At 42.0% G+C, this 21,177-nt stretch overlaps 1 long non-coding RNA gene across 3 annotated transcripts in view; it reads left to right on the top strand.

Moving 5' to 3' along the window:
- Positions 1-760: 760 nt before the first annotated feature.
- The window catches only part of LOC311602453, an 88,906-nt gene continuing 68,489 nt past the window's right edge, over positions 761-21,177 (top strand). For 2 of the 3 annotated variants that reach the window (XR_014780759.1, XR_014780760.1), the window contains exon 1: positions 761-1,062. This is a non-coding gene — a long non-coding RNA (uncharacterized lncRNA). Of the gene's footprint in view, positions 1,063-1,676; positions 1,766-21,177 lie in introns of those variants that run through there. The other variant, XR_014780761.1, reaches the window with a different exon arrangement.

The following is a 21,177-nucleotide window of genomic DNA, read 5'->3' as shown; positions in this document are numbered from 1 at the left end:
TAGACATCTCCTCTGTCCACTTAGCCTGACTACGTATCTGGCCAGACCTCATGGAAGACTGCTTCCATGTTCCAAAAGATATCTGCATTCTACTGGCACACATGCTTCTTGTTTTCTGAAACTTATTTTAATGGAGGCAAGAGAAGAACTTTCATTGGTCTCTGTGTGTGTCCAGCACTGAGGTAAGCAACTTCAAGAGCATTATGTCAACTCTCTCTACAGTCCTGGGAGATGTTCCTTTCACAGACAAGGCAAGAAAAGGTAGAATTTAAAAGCTACGAGGTTGTAGATTGAAATCCTTTGTAGGTCTTCAAAACCCTCAACCCCATAAAGTGTTGTGAACTCTTAAATAAGCTCGGTCTATTTGAGTTTTCAGTTTTGTCTTCATTGAGAGCTGAAAGAGAGATCAACCTCCCCATCTCTTGTTTTCAGTAACGTTGAGTTGGGGGAAGAAGGATAAGAGTACCCAGGGCTCCTCTAGGGGTAGGGGAAAAGCTTCCAGGGCAGCTAGCAGGCCTGGCTGGGTAGCTGAGTCCAGGAGAGGTGGAGCTGCAGGCAGAAGCCATCCCAAACAGCACCGCAACAGTGCAGAGTCCCACTCCATCCTGTTTTCCCAGGACATAAAACTGCCCTAGCTCCTTTGCTCCATGTCGCTCAGCGGGAAATCCTGGAAGCTGGAGGCAGCACCTTGAAGCTGAGAAAGAGTGCTGCGGTGTAGTGAGTGACAGACAGCAGAGGGCCTGGTGGGGGCCCCTCAGGAGCGAAGCTGGGACTTGGTAATAGAAGGGGCTGGGCTAGCCACGTGACTGCAAGGAGGCGGAGATAGGCAAGCTGGAGAGCAGACTGACAGGCGCGGGAGGGGTGTGGAGGGATTTCCATCTGAATAATTGCGGAGCGATTTAGCAGCAGTCGCTGCCTCTAGCGTTCCTTTACCACCGCCGCTGCCCCCTTCTCAGCTTTAAGTGCAGACCATCAGCCATCAGCATCCAGGCCATCATCTCCAGCCACTGTCTGTGCCTCCTGCGTGGTCCCTGGTTTCCCAGCTGGTCCCCCGCAACTAAGGTGAGCCCCAGACACCTGAAGGAAGCAAGCGGGAACATGGCGCGGGGGTTGTGGGCTATCTACCGGAAGGGGGTCCCTGGAAAAAAGAAGGAGCGAGGTCAGGGTCGCGTGGACTCCTGCTGGGAATGGGGGCCCCCAGTAATATCCGTGCTGTGTGAACTCGTGGGAGCTGGCAGGCGGGGCACAGGCTGGCTCAGCCTCTGCCTCAGCAAGAGCGCAGGCTGAGATGCTGGGAGCAGTCTGGACCGCCTGGGTCTCCTCAGTCACGGGGCCCATCCTGTCTTCGAAACGTATGTATGCACCTCACTGAGACAGCTGGGCTCTTGGCCTGAGACTTGAGCCCTTGGAAAAAGATGTTTTCCCTACCGCAGTTCCAGAGGAAGGGGGGAACAATCTGTTCTTTTACCTGAGCAAAACTCTTCAAAGGGACTCCAGCGTGGCATGGCGCCCCAACGAGGCTGGTGCGCCGCAAGGAGCATCTGTCCTGGCTAACCCAGTGGTGAGGAGGTATCCGCTTACCTTCCTGCCTGGAGCCATGGCTTTTGAGAGGACTCTGGTCTTTCCCCTAGCCCCAAGGGACATTCAGTTTCTCATGAATTTTGAGGGCCAGAGTAGGGTGGCATGGACCGGAGCCTCCTCTCCACCCTGAGTCACCATGTGGAAGTTGGATTCATATGCTGTTGTACTCACCTCCCATGTCCAGGTCAGTTTTCTGTTCTTGTTCATGTATTTGACTTTCAGCAGATGTGATGAGAATGGGGAAATAGTAAATGACAAAGTGGTGAGGGCTGCTTTCTCAAATCATTTCTTCTTTAATCCATTCACCCACCTGCTGTCACTCACTCTCACCCTCCCAACTGTCTTATGCTTGCTACAACTGTTCATACAACTTGAGTGCCAAATTTACAGAAACAAATTGGAGGCTAAACTGTCAGGCTTTCCTGGAAGGAGAAGTAGAAGAGTGAAACATTGAGTCTGGGAAGCCTTCATTTTATATTTGCACTGTTGTATTTAGGGTCAGAGTACCTGTAAATATGTGTTCAGCATCATTAGGCTCTTGTCCAGAATTCAAGTACAATAACGTAGTAATGTGTGTCTGTCATATCTTAGCAAGTACTTTGTGATAAGCCTGCGGAATAATAGTGGCTTAGAGCCAACCTCAAGTGTTCTGGTTGGTGACATTATAGACCCCTCCTAGAGCTCCCTTCCCTTATCTGTAAAGCATTGATGGGATTTCCATAACTGCCCAAACAGCTGTGGGAAGACTGAGAGGCAGCTAGATGAGAATGCTTTAAAGAGTGTGGTTGGATGCAATCATTGATCATTACATACAGATATTGTACAGCTCATGCTCAAGCAGGGTGGTTCGGGTTGAATGGCTTCTACGTGTTTTTAAATCTTGATAAGAATGTATTTTGCCTTTATTTTCATTTCCATTGAAAAGTAGAATGCTGAATGTAAATTTTTGATTGCTTAGATTTCTTATTGGTTAGGTTCTACCAATAGAAAATGTGCACTGTTTATAGTTTAGTTTATTTGAACCTGAGCATTTTCCTCTCTGAAAAATGTCATTAACTAAAAGGTCTTAGTGTCTTAAAGAAAACTTCTGTGATACTAGAGATTGATAAATAGCACCAAAAAGGTGTATTGTGCATATTCCTCAGTGTAGGTGGTGAGAGGAATGGATTAAAAGAAATATTTCATGACTAATGAAATGAGCTTCAATCCATCTCATGAGTGTGAACAAAACAAACAAACAAACAAACAAACAAACAAAAAACCCCAACAATTCTATTTCATGCATTGGTTAAATCAGAAGAAAGGTAAAAAAAATAAGATCCATGATTTCAGCTGAATTCTTGAGGCTGCATTAAGTATTCTACCCTTAAGTAGGAGTATTTGTAACATGAATTCTTTAGGTAGACCTGTCTGAGTCGTGAATCGAATTTGAGAATCTAGCTAGCATAGACTCCCAAGACTGGGGCTTAGTCTCTACCCCTGTACCATGCTTGATGCTATTCATGCCTCAAGTAGTAATGTTTTCCACGTGTAGCCATAGCTTGCTTCACATTTGATCCTTAGCTATTCTTCCCTTTTTATTCTAGACTAACTTAGCCTGAGATACTGTAGAAGAAAAGCCTACAAATGAAACTCCTCGAGCAGATGATTCTTCCTTTAAAAACATAATACAATCTTATGCATGCAACATATTTGATGATATTCACTGTCCTCCCCACACCCTTCCTCTCCCAGAGAGCTACCACCATCACCCCACTCCTCCCACCATTAAGTCCTTTATGCAAGAATCAGATAACTCTTAATTGTCTTTCTTATAGCTGTTGTTCATCTTGAACGCTGTGTGAGGCCATTGTGATGATCTGTCTATCAGTGATCACCTAAGAAATCAAAATGAGATTGATTAAAAGGCATCAGGCTCTCTGGCAGGTCATTTCCTTTCTTAGCGATTTCAGTCTGACAGAGACGGGTGGTGACTTGCAAGATGCTCTGCCAAGGACATAGTTCAGAGACACTCTGGCTCCGGATGTTGGCCAAGCATGTCGTCCCCAGACATTTTTTCCACATGAAATTACATTACTAAAGGAAAAATTATATTCTGAAAGGCTGATGACCCTGACCTAGTAAATCATTTTAGCTTAAATAATAAGCATCCTTAGTTGAGAGTCAATTATTTGCATAGTGCAAATTGTTTTGTGGCTGGGCCTGGCTTTTCAAAGACAGAAGGAAGATGCTGTTACCGTGAGCTAAAAAGCTCAGTATTTTGTTTGTTAAGTAATGAAATTCTCTGGTTGTTCTATATTGGAGCAGCAGAGAAGTGATAATTTAGTTCTGACACTGGTCTTTAGAGTATGCAATCATCTACTTATTTAATAATGTGGTCTTGTCCTGGCACAGAAACATGGTGGCAAGGGTGCTGGAAACTCTTACAGCCTGGCACAGGGACACTCAAAAAGTATTTGTTGGATTCAGCATATTATTTATATGCTGACTGGTCATATACTCAGCCACCCAACCCTCTCTCAAGAAATGAGTATTTGGGACTAGAGAGATGGCTCTGTGGTTAAAGGCAATTGTTCTTGTCAACGACCTGGGTTTAGTTCTCAGCACAAGTTGGTGGCTCACAACCATTGTTAACTCCAATTGCAAGGAAACCAATTCCCTTTTCTGACCTCTGCAGGCACACATATGGTACACAGACATACATGTAGGCAAAACATTTATGCATAAAATAAAATTAATATTTTTTTAAAGAAATGACTCTTACCTAGGCTCAGGAGGAGACTCAGTGAGTATTTGCTCTGCAAGCGTGAGTGCCAGAACTGGGACCCAGAGAATGCACAGAGAAGCCAAGCATGGTGCCATGTACCTGCAATCCCAGAGCTGGGCAGAGCCATGAAGAGTGATCCGCAGAGCTTTCTGGCCAGCTAATCTAGCCAATCAGTGAATTCCAATTTGAGATCCTATCTCAAAAGTTAAGGTGGAGAACAAGAGAGAAATATACTCCACAGCAGCCTGGCCTCGACCCATGCACGCACAACCTCATATACATATGCTTATGCATGCACACACCACACACACAGAAACAACAGCAATGGGTGTTTTTATAGTACAAGCTGTTAACAAATGAAACAGGACACAAACATAGAATACCACATTTTACTCTGATATTCCTAGTGCCTCAGTGGGTCACGGTAATTAATAACAGCAAGACTGCTCCTAAGAATTATGTCTTTCTGACACCATCAAAGGACAGGGAACATGTCAGCTACTGGGTCTAGGATTTCACTATGATAAGGCAACTTCATAAACTCCAAGCTTAGACCGAGTTGTGTGTCTTTTTCTTCTTTCCCTGTCACTTTTCCCCTTTAACGTGTCACTTTCTTGAGAGAACATTTGGCCAGTTTTCATGATAGCGACAGGAATTGCTATTGTTCCGAATTCAGAATGAGCACAGTGTATCATGGAAGTACATACATTAATTACCAGACAGCCCTACAATCTGATGGGTCACAGTAGAGAAGCCTGTTCTGGGAGTAACAGGGTTCGCCTTTAAGGGGGTAAAGAGAGAAATATATATATATATACACACACACACACACACACACACACAGAGAGAGAGAGAGAGAGAGAGAGAGAGAGAGAGAGAGAGAGAGAGAGACAGACAGACAGACAGACAGAGACAGAGAGACAGACAGACAGACAGACAGACAGACAGACAGAGACAGAGAGACAGAGGTATCAGACAGACATATCATTCTAGTCTAGCTCACCAGTAAACAAATGCTCAGAATTAATTATTCTCACTTGCCAAAGGCAAAATATTCCTACCCAGTAAACCAATTTACAAATGAACAAGCTGGTTTCCATGTCCCTTTTATTGTTTTAAATGATTTTTTTCTTTTTTCTTTTGTTTTATTAGTACATAAAAAACAACTGGACCCAGATGTTAAACATTCTGTCGAAAGAACAGTCTTCCTAATTTGTCTTCACTGGTTGTTTATTAGAGATTCTGTCTCTATCAAATTATCATTATCCTGGTATTTAGTAACCACCATGTGACCCAGCTCTCTCACTTTATACCCACAGAAATCTAAGCACAGTCATCCAAGTTAGTGGCAGAGGTAGACATAAGACCAAAGCTCCTTTCTCTCTGCCCACTACATCTCTAAGCTTCATGCATCTTTCACTAGTCAGGCAACTCATTTAGGCAGCAAGGTGAACTCCTTTTACAAAACTTACCTTGTAGAAAGTGGAGTAACTGTATTATTCTCTCTCTCTCTCTCTCTCTCTCTCTCTCTCTCTCTCTCTCTCTCTCTCTCTTTCTCTCTCTCACTCTCTCTCTCTCCTCCTACTTCCCTCCCTCCCTCCTTCTTTCTTTCTCCCCTCTGTGTGTATGCATGTATGTTTTCCTCTTAATAAAGTCTCACCAACAAGTTGCCTAGTGAATGCATAGACCAGCCCCTGTCTCTGTGGGTTTAGTCCATTTGGGGATGTGAAATGGTCTGTGAGTCAGAAGACCTGGATTCCTTCTCCCCTTCAAACTGTACTGGCTACAAAATTTGAGGCAGCATCACTCAACATCTTCAAGAGTTAGCTTTCTTTATCTTCTGGAGAAATGATCCAGTCCCTAAAATGTTTGCCAGTCAGGTACGAGGCCTGAGTTCAATCCTTAGAATGTACATAAAAGCTGGATGTGGTAACTTGTACTTGTGCTCCCAGTGCTGGGAGCCACAGGCAGGCAGGCAGGCAGACAGACAGGCAGGCAGATGGACGGACAGACAGACAGATCAGCAAGTTATATAAAACCCAGAGATTATCTCAGAAACCAAGATCAAGTGTGACTAAAGAAAACACCTTGGGTTGATCTCTCTCTCTCTCCCTCCCTCTCTCCCTTCCTGCCTCCATCCCCTGCCACACACACAGTCAGACACACACACACACACACACACACACACACACACACACACACACACACACACGATCATAGAATCTACCTTCTCATCTTATAAGGAAGACTAATGAGAACATCTGTAAGAACTTCTTGAAGACTACAAAATCTAAATAAAGAAATGGGTGCCTTTTCTATGTTTCTAATGAACCCTGAACTAGGGCCATCAATTAAATCAGTGCCATTAGAGTAGAGAAAATCTTGGATCTAATCTTGCTAGTCCAGAAAATTGTGCTTGTGTGGGAGGCTTCCTGGTTTCTTCTAAAACCAATAGTCCTCAGCCTGGGCAGTGCTGCCTCATTAACAGGTATTTGTAATTTTCATGGTCACTGTCTTGGTCACTATTCTATTGCTGTGAAGAGACACCATGACCATGGCAACTCTCATGAGAAAAAGCATTTCACTGGTAACTGCCTTACAGTTTCAGAGTTTTAGTTCACTATCATCGTGGTGAGAGGCATGGTGGCAAGCTGGCAGGCATGGTGCTGGAGAAGTACGTGAGAACTACATCCTGATCTGCAGAGACAGAGACAGACAGGCAGGCAGGCAGACAGACAGACAGACAGACAGTGGGCCTAGCATGGGTCTTTGAAACCTCAAAGCCCACCCCCAGTGACACACTTCCTCCAACAAGGACATACATATTCCAACGAAAACAAACCTCCTAATCTTTTTCAATTAGCGCCAGTCCCTGGTGTGTAATCATCCAAACATATGAGCCTATTGGGGCCATTCCTATTCAAAACTCCCCAGACACTGAAGAGAGAGAATGCAGAGCACACTGCACAAAGCAAGCCTTCGAAATAAAACTTGTTCCATGCAAAGTACTAGGCACAGTCTCCTCACTGTTCAAATCTATATGGCACTCTTGGTCCCTAATCATCAAGTGATACAGAGACAATTTGCTCTTGGTCTCCTCCCTGAAGTGAAACACACCCATGCTGTGTGAGATGTAAGACAGCTCTGAAGCTTTACCAGGTTCCCAGTTATTTTATTAAGAAATTAAACAAACAAACAAAAACCTAAGTCATAAATCAGTGTTTTACAATCACCCTTAGGGCTGAAGAGATGGCTTAGTGGATGACACCTGCCACTAATCATGACAAACTGAGTTCGTCCCAGAGACCCATATTATAGAAGGAGAGAACTGACTTTGTTTTCCCTAGACAGGGTTGGTTGCTCTGTGTAGCCTTGGTTGTCCTGGGCTTGCTTTGTAGACCAGGCTTGCCTTGAACTCACAGCGATCTGCCTGCCTCTGCCTCCTTGAGGGCTGGGAGAGAACTGATTTCTAAAAGTTGTTCTATGGAGTCTACACACATGGCATGACACGTGTGAACGTGAATATATGTGAGTGCATATGTGCATGCATGCCTGCACACACACAAATAAATATAACAGAAATCCTACAACAAAACAAAACAAAATCAGCTTCTAAAAGCTTTTACAAGAAACCCTCTCCAATTTCAATAGAGTCAGAGTCCTAATAAGATAGCATGATATGAGGCCTAAATTAAAGATTTGGACTTAGGACCCAAAATCATGGGTCATATTTCTGGAAAATGTCTTTTTTACAGTGTCTTGAATATTGTTCTTTGGTTTTTCTTCATGAAGCTAGAAACCTGAACCTTGCACTGCTGCCCTGCAGACACCAGTAGCACTTATGTCATGTGCAATAACATGCTATGAAGGAATTTCTGAAGAGACCAAAGAGTGTCAGGTGAACACATGAGAAAGGAAGAAGGCTTCTGAGGAAATGGGAACTACAGGAATGCTGGCTGTGTAGACAGCAATAACACACATACAGACCCAGGTATAGCCCGGACTGCAGCTGGGGCTGTTCTTGTAGCTTGGAGGTTATCCTTTGAACAGGGTTTTTATTGTTTTTGGAACATCATTGGAACCAGGTCTAGTTTGTGGCAGACCCCAGAATCAAAGAGTCTAACCTTAGAAAGAGAAGGAATCTCAGCAATCTCCTTTGTCTGTTTGCAGCTATTACAGTTACTAAAACCCAGAGGTGCTTGGTTGTCCACAGTCAGCCACAGTTTGGTTCCAGTATCAAGACTGGGCCTCAGTTCTGTCTGCGCTCTGCCTGCTCTGCAAGACCTTCAGGAATCACACTCATCACCAGAGAGTAATCCAGTGACACAGAGTGAGATTTTTAAATACCCCAGAGGCTCTACGTTTTCTGTTGCTTACTATTAAGATAGGATTTCTTCCCTACAGCCTGGTATGGATCATCGGGTCCCTGGCTGTGCCCACATGAGAGCATTCTCTTCAGAAATGCCAGCCAACTGTACACCAACATAGTAGCATGTTCTCTGCCCTTATCTCACACAGTCTCTCTTGCCTTCTGGCTTCCAACTGACAGGGATTACAGAGGCAAGTCTGATATAAGGCATCTTAATCTCTGGTGATTCTGTGAATAATATGCTGTCTGTGCCTTCATATGGATGATTACAGCCCATTTTCTAGATGAGAGACCCTTCATAAAGATGAAGCTGCTGTGCCTGAATACATCAGGCACAGGATGGCAGAGCCTAGAGCTCCAGTGTGATTTGTGACACAGTTAAATTCCTTACTGGTCAAAATAATTCTAATAATTTAACCAATTTTATAGTCTAAAATTTTTCTTCATTTGTTTCTTACTCCCCTTCATTGTTAATTTGCTATTTTTATTCCACCTTTAAGACAACACACATCTAGTACAAAGTATCTAAGCTAATGAACTCACTTTGCAAGAATAAGAACCAGAAAAGGGAATCCATTTGCCCATATTTGCACAGCCAAGGCAAGAGTATAGCTAGCATTCTCCTCTCTTAAAACAGCACATTTCCCTCCATAACAGACTCCTTCTGCCCAGCCATAGAAAACAGCATCTTCTCAGCTTCAAACCCCCTTCACTCTCATTACCCCAGCCTGCAAGGATGGATGCAGATTCTGGCTGCATGGTGTCCATAGGTTCTCTGCAGAACCTTGCTAGAAGCTCCTTTGCTACTTCCCCACCATTCTGTACCAGTTCATGCATCACATAAAGAAGCTAGCTATGAAAAAACTTAGAGCACCTTATGGTGCAGTAGATACATGGGGTCTAAGGTCATCACTCTGACAGTGAACACAATAACAAAACGGTAAACACATAGAGACAGAGGCCAGGATCCTCGAGAACCCACCACAGTTCACCCAATGTTGTAAAAAGATAAGCAGTGACCATGAAAGGGAAACAAAGCAACTCTATAGTCTTTTCTTCTCTGGAGGAAATAATTTTGTCTGAGTTTTCCAACATAATGCTTTTCATTTAGCACATACAAATTTATGATTATAAAAGTCTTCTGACCTGTGGCACTAATACTTAATGTCTAAATTACTTCTGAAGAGTAATTTAAAGGTAAAAATAGATTGTGTTTCAGTAAAGATTACATTGAAAAGAAAAGTCAGATCATCACAATGAACATTTGCAAGGGAAGATGTATGGGCAGAGGGGCATAGTGTGGGGACACACTGACACATTACGCTTCCATGGCGAAATGTTTCCTATGCTTTGTACTGTTTATTTTTGTGTTTGCTTGTTTTGTTTTGTTGTTTTTTATGAGGGGGGGAAGGTTGCAAGGGCAGAGGGTAGATAGGAGGGGACCAGGAGATGAGTGGAACTGAGGTATGTGATATGAAAAATGTCTTATAACCTATTGTGAACAAAAACTTGTCTTAATCAGTTCTGCCAAGACTGATCTCCTAGAAAAGAATGAAGTCAAACTCGCCAACCCCCCAGAGACTGGCTTGTATACTACTTGGTGCTGATCTCACTATGTATGGGGTGATGTTGTGGGTACTGCTAAGGTTCTTCCTAGTGAAGAAACCAAATCGGTGGTTGAAGATACCCTGTGGCACAACCTCAGAACTCACAGGGCTTTGTGGGTAATCATGAAGAGACTGGGTGCTTCCTGCAAGGGAGACATCTTTTGCCCTTTACGCTGAATCTGTGAATCCCACTTCAGAAAGTATTATGGTCTATCCTTGCTCTGAGCAATCTTGTCTCAGGCTTATCCTGGCCAGACACTTCCACAAGGGACACTGACCTTTGAAATTTAATATGAAAAACAGCCTTAGCCTGGTAATGACTCATCTTCAAAATGCAGATGGGATTGACACTCATTCATGTTAGTCTTTAAATCAGACAACACTGTTACTTCTAAAACAAGCCAAATAGCCATCTTGACTATTTTAATGTTGCACCGTGCTGACCAGTTGTCCTGCCCCCAAACAGGAATAAATGATGCAGACATCCTGGGGTCGATTTTAGATCCTCTCCTAGTCACAAAGCCTTTGACATATTTCCCAATATCAGAATGCAAAGAAAGAAAATATCTGAATGAGTATAGATTGCTGTGACAGAAATAAATTCCTAATATAGACAACTAAAATATGCCGCTACAGAGATAAGCCATCAAAATAGAAGCAAGGCATTTTGCTTTAGCACAAACTTAAGTGTGTGTACTCTTCTTTGTAAATGACTATTGTGGTGCTATCGCAGTATCTGTACGTCTAGCACTGGGGAGGCTAAAGCAGAAGGATTATGAATTAGTAGTCAGCCTGTGCTACAGAGAAAGATCTTACCTCAAAAAGTAAATAACTAAAAACCTCACTGGCCAATGGAACATTATGATGTCATCTCTTATGCATGCAACTCCACAGTGGCAAGAAATGGAGTGTTCTTAGAGTCAAGGACAGTTTGGTAGCTATGTCATCATAACCTCTGGTCATCTTAGGAACTGTATCTACCCATTTCATCTCTGAAATGGCTACTGCTGTTTCCATTCACAAATTAGAGTGTCAGAGAATTTACAGGGCTGTGGTACTGTCTCCTAGGTAATGAGTTAGCATAGAAACCCCACATGCTATCAGATACACAGCCTAGCCATCTATGCCTGACATCCTAGGCTTTGAATTCTCTCTGAAAGAGATCACTCCTACTGCAGCTCACTGTGCACATGGACAGTGAAAATAACCTACAACCTCATCACTACCTGAGCAGAGAGCTGGACCCAGGTTTCCAAAGTTTTGTCGTGAAACTTTGAGTAAATCCCACTGTTTCTAAAATTCAAGTCACTTCATTTAGGAGAGATTTTTTCTATTTATTTATTTATTTATTTATTCATTCATTCATCTATCATACACACTTTAAAAATGAAACCACCATTGGGGACAAACCATTGTTAAAGTAGAGTCCACAATCCATGACATTTTTGCTCAAATGAAAAATAACTAAATCCCATCCCTCTCGTATCTATGGAGGACATTCACAATTAGTGCTTTTGGTATAGTGTCTTCATTAGGGAGGTGCTTTAGATTCTTGTAACTGCAAAGGAAACAAGTCAGAACTTAAGAAAAACAGAGACTTGGATCTCCAGATTCCTACAAGTAGGACTGATGGAAAATAGGGTTTTCCTAAACATTCTAGTACACACAGTATCTTTAGACTTAATATTATAGAAGCTCAAAATATATTCATATAGGCAAAGGGAGTCATTTCTTACAGCCAAAGCAAGAACGCGGCATGGAAGACAAAAGAGAGTAAAGGGCGGGGGGGGGAGGGGGAGGTGCAGAGGGAGGTACCCATTTGCATGTTTTCAGCTCGATCTGTTTGCTTGTCTTGTATGAATCAGTTTGCTGTGTGTGCAAGGTTATAGGGAGGTGTGCATGCCTTGGCACACCTATGAGCTTCAGAGGACAACTGTTAGGAACCTGGTCTCTCTTCGCATCTAGGGATCTAGGCTTGAACTCAGGTCCTCTGGCTTGCACCAGACACACTTTTGAGCCACATTGCTGGCTCATATTTGCATGTTGTTAAACCCACTCACTGCACTTAGTAATTTTTTGATGAATGCCCCTTCATTAGAACATGGATGGATTAAAGTCTCTTTCTTGAGTAAGGAAAACTAGTGAATGTTTAAGTTGAATATACACTTGCCAGAGAGGGAAAAATTAATGAACAAAATAATTACCCTGTGCATATGATATTGCTTACATAAAAACAATGAAAACTATGAACTAACATGCACACCACAGTGGAGCATCAGAGTTCTTTTATAGCTTATTACATTCGCAACAATGGCGGTTATCACATCCACAGTACCAGAATGCTTTGACAGGGAGCATTGTATTTCTGAAGTCAATTAGTCCTAGTGATTGAGAGGAACACATCTTTTATGGTACCCAGAAGACAATGCTACAATCGTTAAAAAATAAGTTTTAATTCATTAAAAATCCCTTTTTTGAAAGAGAAATATATTACAGTTCTTATGATTACCCCTGATAGCTAATGTACTGTTAGCTGCTAGGGCAATTTAGTTGAGATAATGCTTTTAAGCATTCGTTTCTTGTGAAAGTACTAGTGGGAACTTTTTTTCATACACAAAAAGGAATAAAATTTTTAAAAAATATTTTATTTAGTTTTAATCTATGTGCACTGGTGTGAAAGTGTCAGATCTTGGAGTTACAGACAGTTGTGAGCTGCCACGTGGGTGCTGGGAATTGAACCCAGGTCCTTTGGAAGAGCAAGCAGTGCTCTTAACCACTGAGCCATCTCTCCAGCCCAAAAAGGAATAAAAATTTTAAGTTATCTGAAGGATGAAAACACCCTTTGAAATCATTACTATCACTAACATATAAGTTGGTCTCCTGTGTAAATTAATATCAGCAATCCATAGGAACATATCTACTTGCAAGGGTTTGTTTCTGAAGGTTACAGTTCAGGAGGCAGCGTCTGTCACTTGTGGGGTTCTGTACATGTACAATGTACATATATTCTCATGTGGATATGTGTACACATGCATGTATGTGCATGCAAGTGGAGGTCATAGGTTGATATTGGCTGTTGCTCAACCACACTATGCTTTAATTTTTGACACAGGGTCGCTTTCTGAACCTGGAGTTTTTCTATTCAGCTACACTGATTTGCTGAGTTTTAAAAATTTGTCTCTACTCCCCAGTTCTGGGGTAAAACACACACATACACTGGTGCATACACACACTCATACACACCCTCACACAATCACCACACACACATACACATGCACACATGCTCACACACACACCGCTGTGCCTGGCTTTTTATGTGGTGCTAGGGATCCAAAGTCAGGTCCTTGTGCTTGCCCTGCAGGCACTTAGACAAGTGAGCTATTGCCTTATCCCCTAGATGTAGATGTTATAAGTGGGTTTTCTGTGTAGGAGCTCCTATATAAACCTCCCAAGATAGCCACTTGACCTGGAATTTCCTAGCATGGAAACCAGCAGCTCACATCCTTCGTTTGAGGAAGGCCACACACAGAGAAAACTATTTATACTAGGAATGAACACTATTGTAAAAGGAAGGAATTACTACCCCTCTTGTTTAAGTGTAAAGAGAAGCTTAAGCAAGCCAATTTCATGCCATAACCCCATATTTACTGCCACCCCCACCATGCAAAAAAGAGGTCATTATTGAAGACCAACTCTGTAATTTGCCCCGGCCCACTGGGGTTCGACTAACGCTCGGGAGGAGAATTTTCCTGTATAGGGACAGAGCACAAGACACGAAGAAGGGGGCAACTCTAGATTCTGATCAAACCCCATTTGTTGAAAAATTTCACAGAGTTTATATAGGCACAGAGGCATGGGTATTTGCGTAAGCAAGGGTTGCTATGGATGCCTAACTCTGGAGTGCTCCAGCAGGTGTCTACCTTTACAGCTACTATAATTGCAGAAGAGAGAAATTCCAGTGAGAAAGGTAAGTTGTGAAAGATCTGGTTAGTCAGGAAAAAGTTCCCAGAACTGCTGCTCGCAGGCCTTTAATCTGATCTTACCAGTAGTCTTACTGGAAAAGCTAGTTTATAGCCTTAAAGGAGTAGCTCGGGGGTCTTAGAATGACCAGCCCCCACAATAAATCATAACAGTTGTCTAACTGCCGAACCACGACAGGGTCATCTGGTTTCTGGTAAATGGCAGACTGCTGGAGAAATAGGAACCTAGGCTCTGACAAGATGGCTGAACATTGGCCATAAAGCCGGTCCCCTACAGTAATTCTCCATGTAAAATGTCACTGTAGGAAAAGCACCATGTTTAACTCTATCAGCTGACATATTTCATATGAAGTGGGTGTTTTTCCTATTTGAATTTCAGCCACACAGTCTTAATACTGAGCTAGATCTACCAGGGTGATATGAAAATAAAACTGCCTGTTTGCCCAGACACCCCAGTGTATAAAACACAGAGCACCAAAAGGAAAATGGACCTGAAACATAGAGAATAAAAGGGAATTTGGGTAACCAACCCCCTCTGCTTGCTCTTTAGGCATTGGCTTTTGGGGTGCTGTTGTTGTTGTTGGTGGTGGTGGTAAGAAGATGATGATGATGATGCTTGAGCCAGTCTCACTGTGTAACCTACCCATTCTGGACTTCACTGTGTAAGCCAGGCTGGCCTCCAATTGAAAGAATCCCCTGCATCACAGCCTCACAAATGCTAGGTTACAGGTGTCAGCACCAAGCCAGTCCCATGTGCTTTTGAAATTTTCTGCTTTGAGAATCCTAAGCCTCATGGCTTTCTCTTGAGCTGTGCTCATACATAATTCTAGACCAATGGACAAGAATTTGACGTCCTTCGTTCTCAACAATTTTTATAAACTGTATTTACTGGTACTTGCTACATACTCTCATTAGCTAAGATTTTCCCAGTGGTCATCTTATTTAAAGTTTAAGACAAAGTGTTCCAGAAAGAAACTATTATTATTATTGTTGTTGTTGTTGTTGTTATTGTTATTATTCCAACTTACAAAAGAAAAAACAGCAAACTGAAACATGGTCAGTTAAGTAACACAGAAATAGAGGTTAATACTCCCCACAGTAGAGTGGAGAGTGGGATATGACTTTCTCACATACTCTGGTGCCTCACCTTTGACCATGTCCCCTAGACGGGGAGACCTGGTGGCAATCAGAGGAAGGACAGCAGGTTACCAAGAAGAGACTTGATACCCTATGATCATATAGAGGGGGAGGTAATCCCCCTCAGGAACAGTCATAGGGGAGGGGAATAAGGGGAAATTGGGAGGGAGGGAAGAATGGGAGGATACAAGGGATGGGATAACCATTGAGATGTAACAAGAATAAATTAATAAAGGAGGAAAAAAATTAAAAAAAAAAAAGAAATAGAGGTTAACAGGGCTGAAATTTGATGGAAGGACGTTAAGCACCAGATCTCCACTCTTGTCTTCTACTGTGACTTCTTTCATTCCAAGTGCCCCAGTTGAATAATCTTTTTTACTACAAAGGCTACCAGCATCTGAGTGTGAGCTTTGTGTGGGCCAGTGCTGCATTCTGTTCCTTTGTGACTTACCTTTGCAAAGGTCAGCATCCTTGAAGAATTTGATTAGCATGGCTGAGCATCTATAGCTTACAACATTAGGTGATTCCACTTGCACTCTTCCTGAGAGCTGACATAGAATCATACAACTTACCATCAGTGAATGCTGGCTGACTTCAAACATTCTTATATAATGCCAGGTGTTGTGAGAACTGAGTACGGTGACACACACCTGTAATTCTAGAACTCAGGAGGCCCACATAAGAAGATTGCTGCAAGTTTTAGGTCACCCTGGTCTGTAGAGTGTGTCCAAGCCCAGCCTGGAACACATAGTATACTATGGCTCTAGCAGGGCCAGTAAGATTGCTCATTGAGTAAAGGTGTCTGCTGTTAAGACTGATGGCCTGAGTTTGATTCCCCAGGACCCAAATTAGAACTGCTTACAAATCTCCCTCTGAGCCCACATCCCACATTGACACATGTGTGCACCCACACACACACACAATAAATCAATCTTAAAATGCAAAAATCATTTTAAGACAAATTTTGATTGGGGCTTTATTTAGTTCTAGATTTTTCTGTTTGTTTTTAGCATTTTCAGAGTCAGTGCTAGGCACTTCAGCCTTTATATTTCTCAAATATTTGGTTAGGTATTTGCTCACAACTCTGTCTGTAAGAGAATTGCTATTAAGCATCTTAATGCACACGTGCAAAAATAAAAACTGAAGGACATGGAGAGATGTGTCCATGAAGCTTCTGTGAGGCAAAGGCTCTGTTTCTTACAGCAAAGTCTTGTTCCAAAGGCAATACATTACCGCTGTTAGTGAAAGATTTGTGGTAATCCAGGCAGACTGTTTTTTCCCCAAACCACTTTATCATTTTAACAGCAAATAGAATCACTGGAAGATGTTCAGAATACTCTTGAGGACCCAGAAAACAGGAACCAGGAAAAAACAATATGGTAAAGGGTCCAAGGAGTGGACTGCCCTTTCTTCAGATACAACTGGCAAGGGTCTAGATGATGCCTAAGAGCAAGGACATATGTGATTTGTACAAAGGCTTACTGTGACTGCAGAACTGCATGTTTCCCGGGAGAATGAGCTACACATTGTGAAGTGAGTCCTGGTAACATACCGCATTAGAATGTCTGAATGACCTTTACCAGCAAAGAAATCAACCAATTCATTTCCTTCTGCTGCTCTTTCTCCTTCTCCTTCTCTTTCTTCTCCTCTCCTTCCTCCTTCTCCCATTCCTCCTTCCCTTCCTTTTCTTCCCCTTCCTTGTCCTCCCCTTCTCTTCCTCCTTCCCATCTCCCCCTCCTCTCCCTCCTCCTCCTCTTTCTTCTCCTCCTTCTCCTCACCAAAAGGCAAAGAATCACCACAGAAACACACCTGGAAGGATGATGCTCCACAACCCACATGAAAAATCACTACGTTAGAGAAGCAGCAAAAAGCCTGGAGACCCTCAGCCTCTCCTATGACTAAGCAGAATTCAGAAGCTATAAGGATGGGGTTTTCCAACGTTCGCACAACGGCCTCTTGAAAATTACTCTTAGATTGGCATGCTGGCTCAGTGTATTAAAGCACTGCCACACAAGCCGGAATACCTGAGTTTGGTCCCTATGACCTGCATAAAGTTAGAAGGAGAGAATCCACTACATAAAGTCATCCGCTGGCCTTTCAACATGCACATTCTGTGGCACACACACTACCCAATAGCACATCATGTACATATACAATATAAATAAATAATTTTTTAAAAATTATTTTAAAATGAGATAGCACTTTCATTCATTTTACTTTTACTGCAAAGATTTCAGTGGGGTAGCAGAGTAGGACATAGTTCAGTGGGATTGTATAGCTCTTGAAATAACTCAATAGCAAAATTCAACGAATGTCAGTTTGTGTATGGCAGGGAAAATCAATCCTTAATATGTCTAGATTTTCTAGGGTGCATTTATTTGGCCCTATGTCTAGATGCTGCTTTTACAAACATTGACTAGATGAATGCTGAAAATGTGGGTGCCTACAAACCTTAAAGAAAATAATGACACTGAAAAGATGCCTCAGCAGACAAAGGAACAGAATTTGGATTCCCAGAACCCATACCAAGGGCATGTAAGCATGGCAGCCTCTCTGTAATTTCTGCACATAAAAGATGGAAGCAGGATTCAAAGAACAAGCTGCCTAGCAAGACTTGGCAGTTCTGAATTCAAGTGAGAGACTCTGCCTCAGTGTATGAGGTGAAGAAGGAGCCAGGAAGATACCCATGCTAGTCTCTAAAGTCCACATCACAGGCATGTGTCAACCCATAGACATTAAGAGGCATCCCTAATAGAGTTTGTTGTGATAATACACTGTAGTCCCAGAACATACAAGTTTAATGCCATGATGCCAGGCTCAGCTGTATAATGTGTGTTCATGTATATATACTATATATTCAAAATTAATGCATGCATTCAACTATATTTTGATCACACAAGCATGCAATGCCTTAGTGTTTTACTGAAATGTACCTTGATATAGTAGCTATGACAACTGAAATCCTCCCCATATAAGGAATCTACATACATTATTCCATTTAGTGCTCCTTCCAAGCCTGAAAGTAGGAAGAACTCATAGAAAATCTAATGTTCAAAAGACCAAAGTACTGCACAAGTTCATGTGGAGGACGTTGAAGTGGGGCTAAGGGAATATGCAGCACATGACTACCCAGTTTGCTGTATTGCCTCTGGGCTGGTTATCATCAGGCCATCCCAAGCCCTTGGCAGTTTTTCCTAACAAAGTAAGATCAGAGTCACATCAAAAAGAGATTCAAAGTATCAGAGAGAATCAAAGTACTAGAACCTTACTCACAAAAGTAGTCACTATCACCTGTAGGCAGTGGGCTTTGTAGGGATAAGCATTGCTTCCTTTCAATAATAGGTATTAGCATCCTTACAGTCAATATCTGTGACATGTTATGCAAGATAAAGCTAAGTATTTACTTCTTAAACATTAAACCACGCAAACAAAGTTTATCAATGGCATGGGCACTGAAGTTGCATAAAGAGGATTGATAACCACAGTGGACTGAAGCACAAGTATTTGTAAAGACATTATGTGTCATGTTATTCTTTGTTGCCAACTTGACTATGTATAAAATTAGCTAAGACCCAAGCAGCTGGGTACACTTGTGATATGTGTTTTAATTAAATAATTTGAAGTGGGAAGATTTATTCCAGATCATTTGAGGTGGGAAGACACACTTTTGCTCTGGGCCACACCTTCTGCTGACAGCCTATTTAAGGACATGGAGGAAGGACGCTTCTGCTCTTTCCCTGCTTGCTCTTGTTCTCACTGGCAAGTCCACCACTTCACTGGTATTAGAGCATGCTTCTTCAGCATTCAAGTGTACACTAAGATCAGCTGAGACATCCAGCCTTATTGACTGAGCAGCTAATTACTGGATCTTGGACCTTCTGTTAGTAGACAGTCATTGTTGGAGAAGCTGGCTCACAGCCCAAGCCATTCTAATAAATCCCCTTTCTCTATAGAGAGATATGTAATTTAGATTAGATTAGATAGATAGATAGATAGATAGGTAGGTAGAATTTATCATTTCTCTTCCTCTAGAGAACCCTAACTAGTATATTATGTAAATGAAGCATCTGCCATCGGGCAAGCTTTCACTCCCACAGTTCCTCATTTCAGAAGGCCAGGCACTGTGTGGTTGCTATAAGTTCCCCATAGCCTCTGCTTCATCATCCAGAATACATCACCACTGCTCTTAGGTATCTCCTATAGGGGATTTGAATTTTAAATAATCTCCCCTTTATGAAACTCAAAATCTTCACCTCATTAGAGACTCTCTACCCTTTGGAATATTTCCTGTTGTAGTTGCAATGATGGTGATGATTGTGATGGTGATGCTGGTGGTGATGCTGGTAGTACCAGTGATGATGGTGGTGATGCTGATAGTACCAGTGATGATGGTGGTGGTGATTATTAGGGCATCCTGATGGTTGTTTAAGGAAGAGGCTTCCTTCTTGAGATTAAGCATAAGGGCTGCCTCTCTTCTCAAAGAAAGGCTTAGGAATTATTTATGTACACACATAAAAATTAACTCAAATGAGTCAGATGCCTAAACCTAAGACTTAAACTGAAAAGTGCTTAGGAAGAAACATGCATAAATATGCATAGGCAAGCAAGGTCATGAAACAAAGAAAATAACAGGTAAACTGAACAGGCACAGAATTTTTAAAAACTGAATTGCAAATTAAAGATCAAAAAGGTAAGAAGACAAACTTCATAATGAAAGAAAATATTTTCAAATTGTATATATTTTTAAAATGCTGCATCTCAAGTATATAGTAGACTCCCATTACTCAACAATACAATAGCAAGCAACCCAATTTTGAAGTGGACAAAGAATTTAAATAGACATTTTCCCAAAAAATATGTTAGATGGCAAATAAACATACATGGGGAAAGACTCAAAAGCATTAGTCATTAGAAAGAGAAAGTCCAGCCACAGTGAGAGAGCACTCACACCCACCGAGGTGACTGTAACTAAAATATTAAATAATAACAAGTGTTAAGGGAGAAATGGAAAAATCATAAATTTATGCTGTTGACTTGAAGCACAGTTTGATAGTTCTGCCACCTGTTAAAGAATTGCCATGTGACTCAGTGATACCACTCCTGGATAATAGCCAAGACATTTTAAAATAGAATCCAGGGCCTGGAGAGTTGGCTCACTTGTGTTCTTTCAAAAGACTGGAGTTTGTTCCAAGCCTCTTCTACCCATCAGGTCACTCACAACCACATGTACTCCAGCTACAGCTACAGGGGATCTGACACCCTCTCCCAGCCTCTGAGAGCACAGCACGCACATACATGTACACAGACAGACAGATAAATAACTAAATAAATCTTGAAAAAATAGAGTCCGTTCAATAATTTGTGTAAACTGTACACAGGTATAGTTCTATGAATAATAACGCGTATCTTATTATAAATAATAAGTGAAGCAATGTAATGATACCAACTAATGAATGGACCTCATCCATAAAAAGAAATCAATCTCTGATGCATAATTAAATATGAATGAGCTTGTTACCCATGATGATGAGAGAACCCAGACCAAAAGGACACATAATTTATTATCATATTTACATGAAAATTTCAAAATAGGCAACTCCATATAAACAGAAGGAGATTAGTGGCTGGGCAACTGGGAAAGGAGTAATGAGCATCTGACTGCTTGGGAGGGCGAGGATTTCCTTTGCAGGTGATAAAGGCATTGTGGAATTAGATATAGCAGTGGTCACACAATGC

Source organism: Acomys minous (assembly GCF_964271855.1).
Source record: "Acomys minous genome assembly, chromosome: 7".
NCBI classification, from domain to species: Eukaryota; Metazoa; Chordata; class Mammalia; order Rodentia; family Muridae; genus Acomys; species Acomys minous.
The sequence above is the reverse complement of the archived record's forward strand: the minus strand, read 5'-3'. Positions and strand labels throughout refer to the sequence as shown.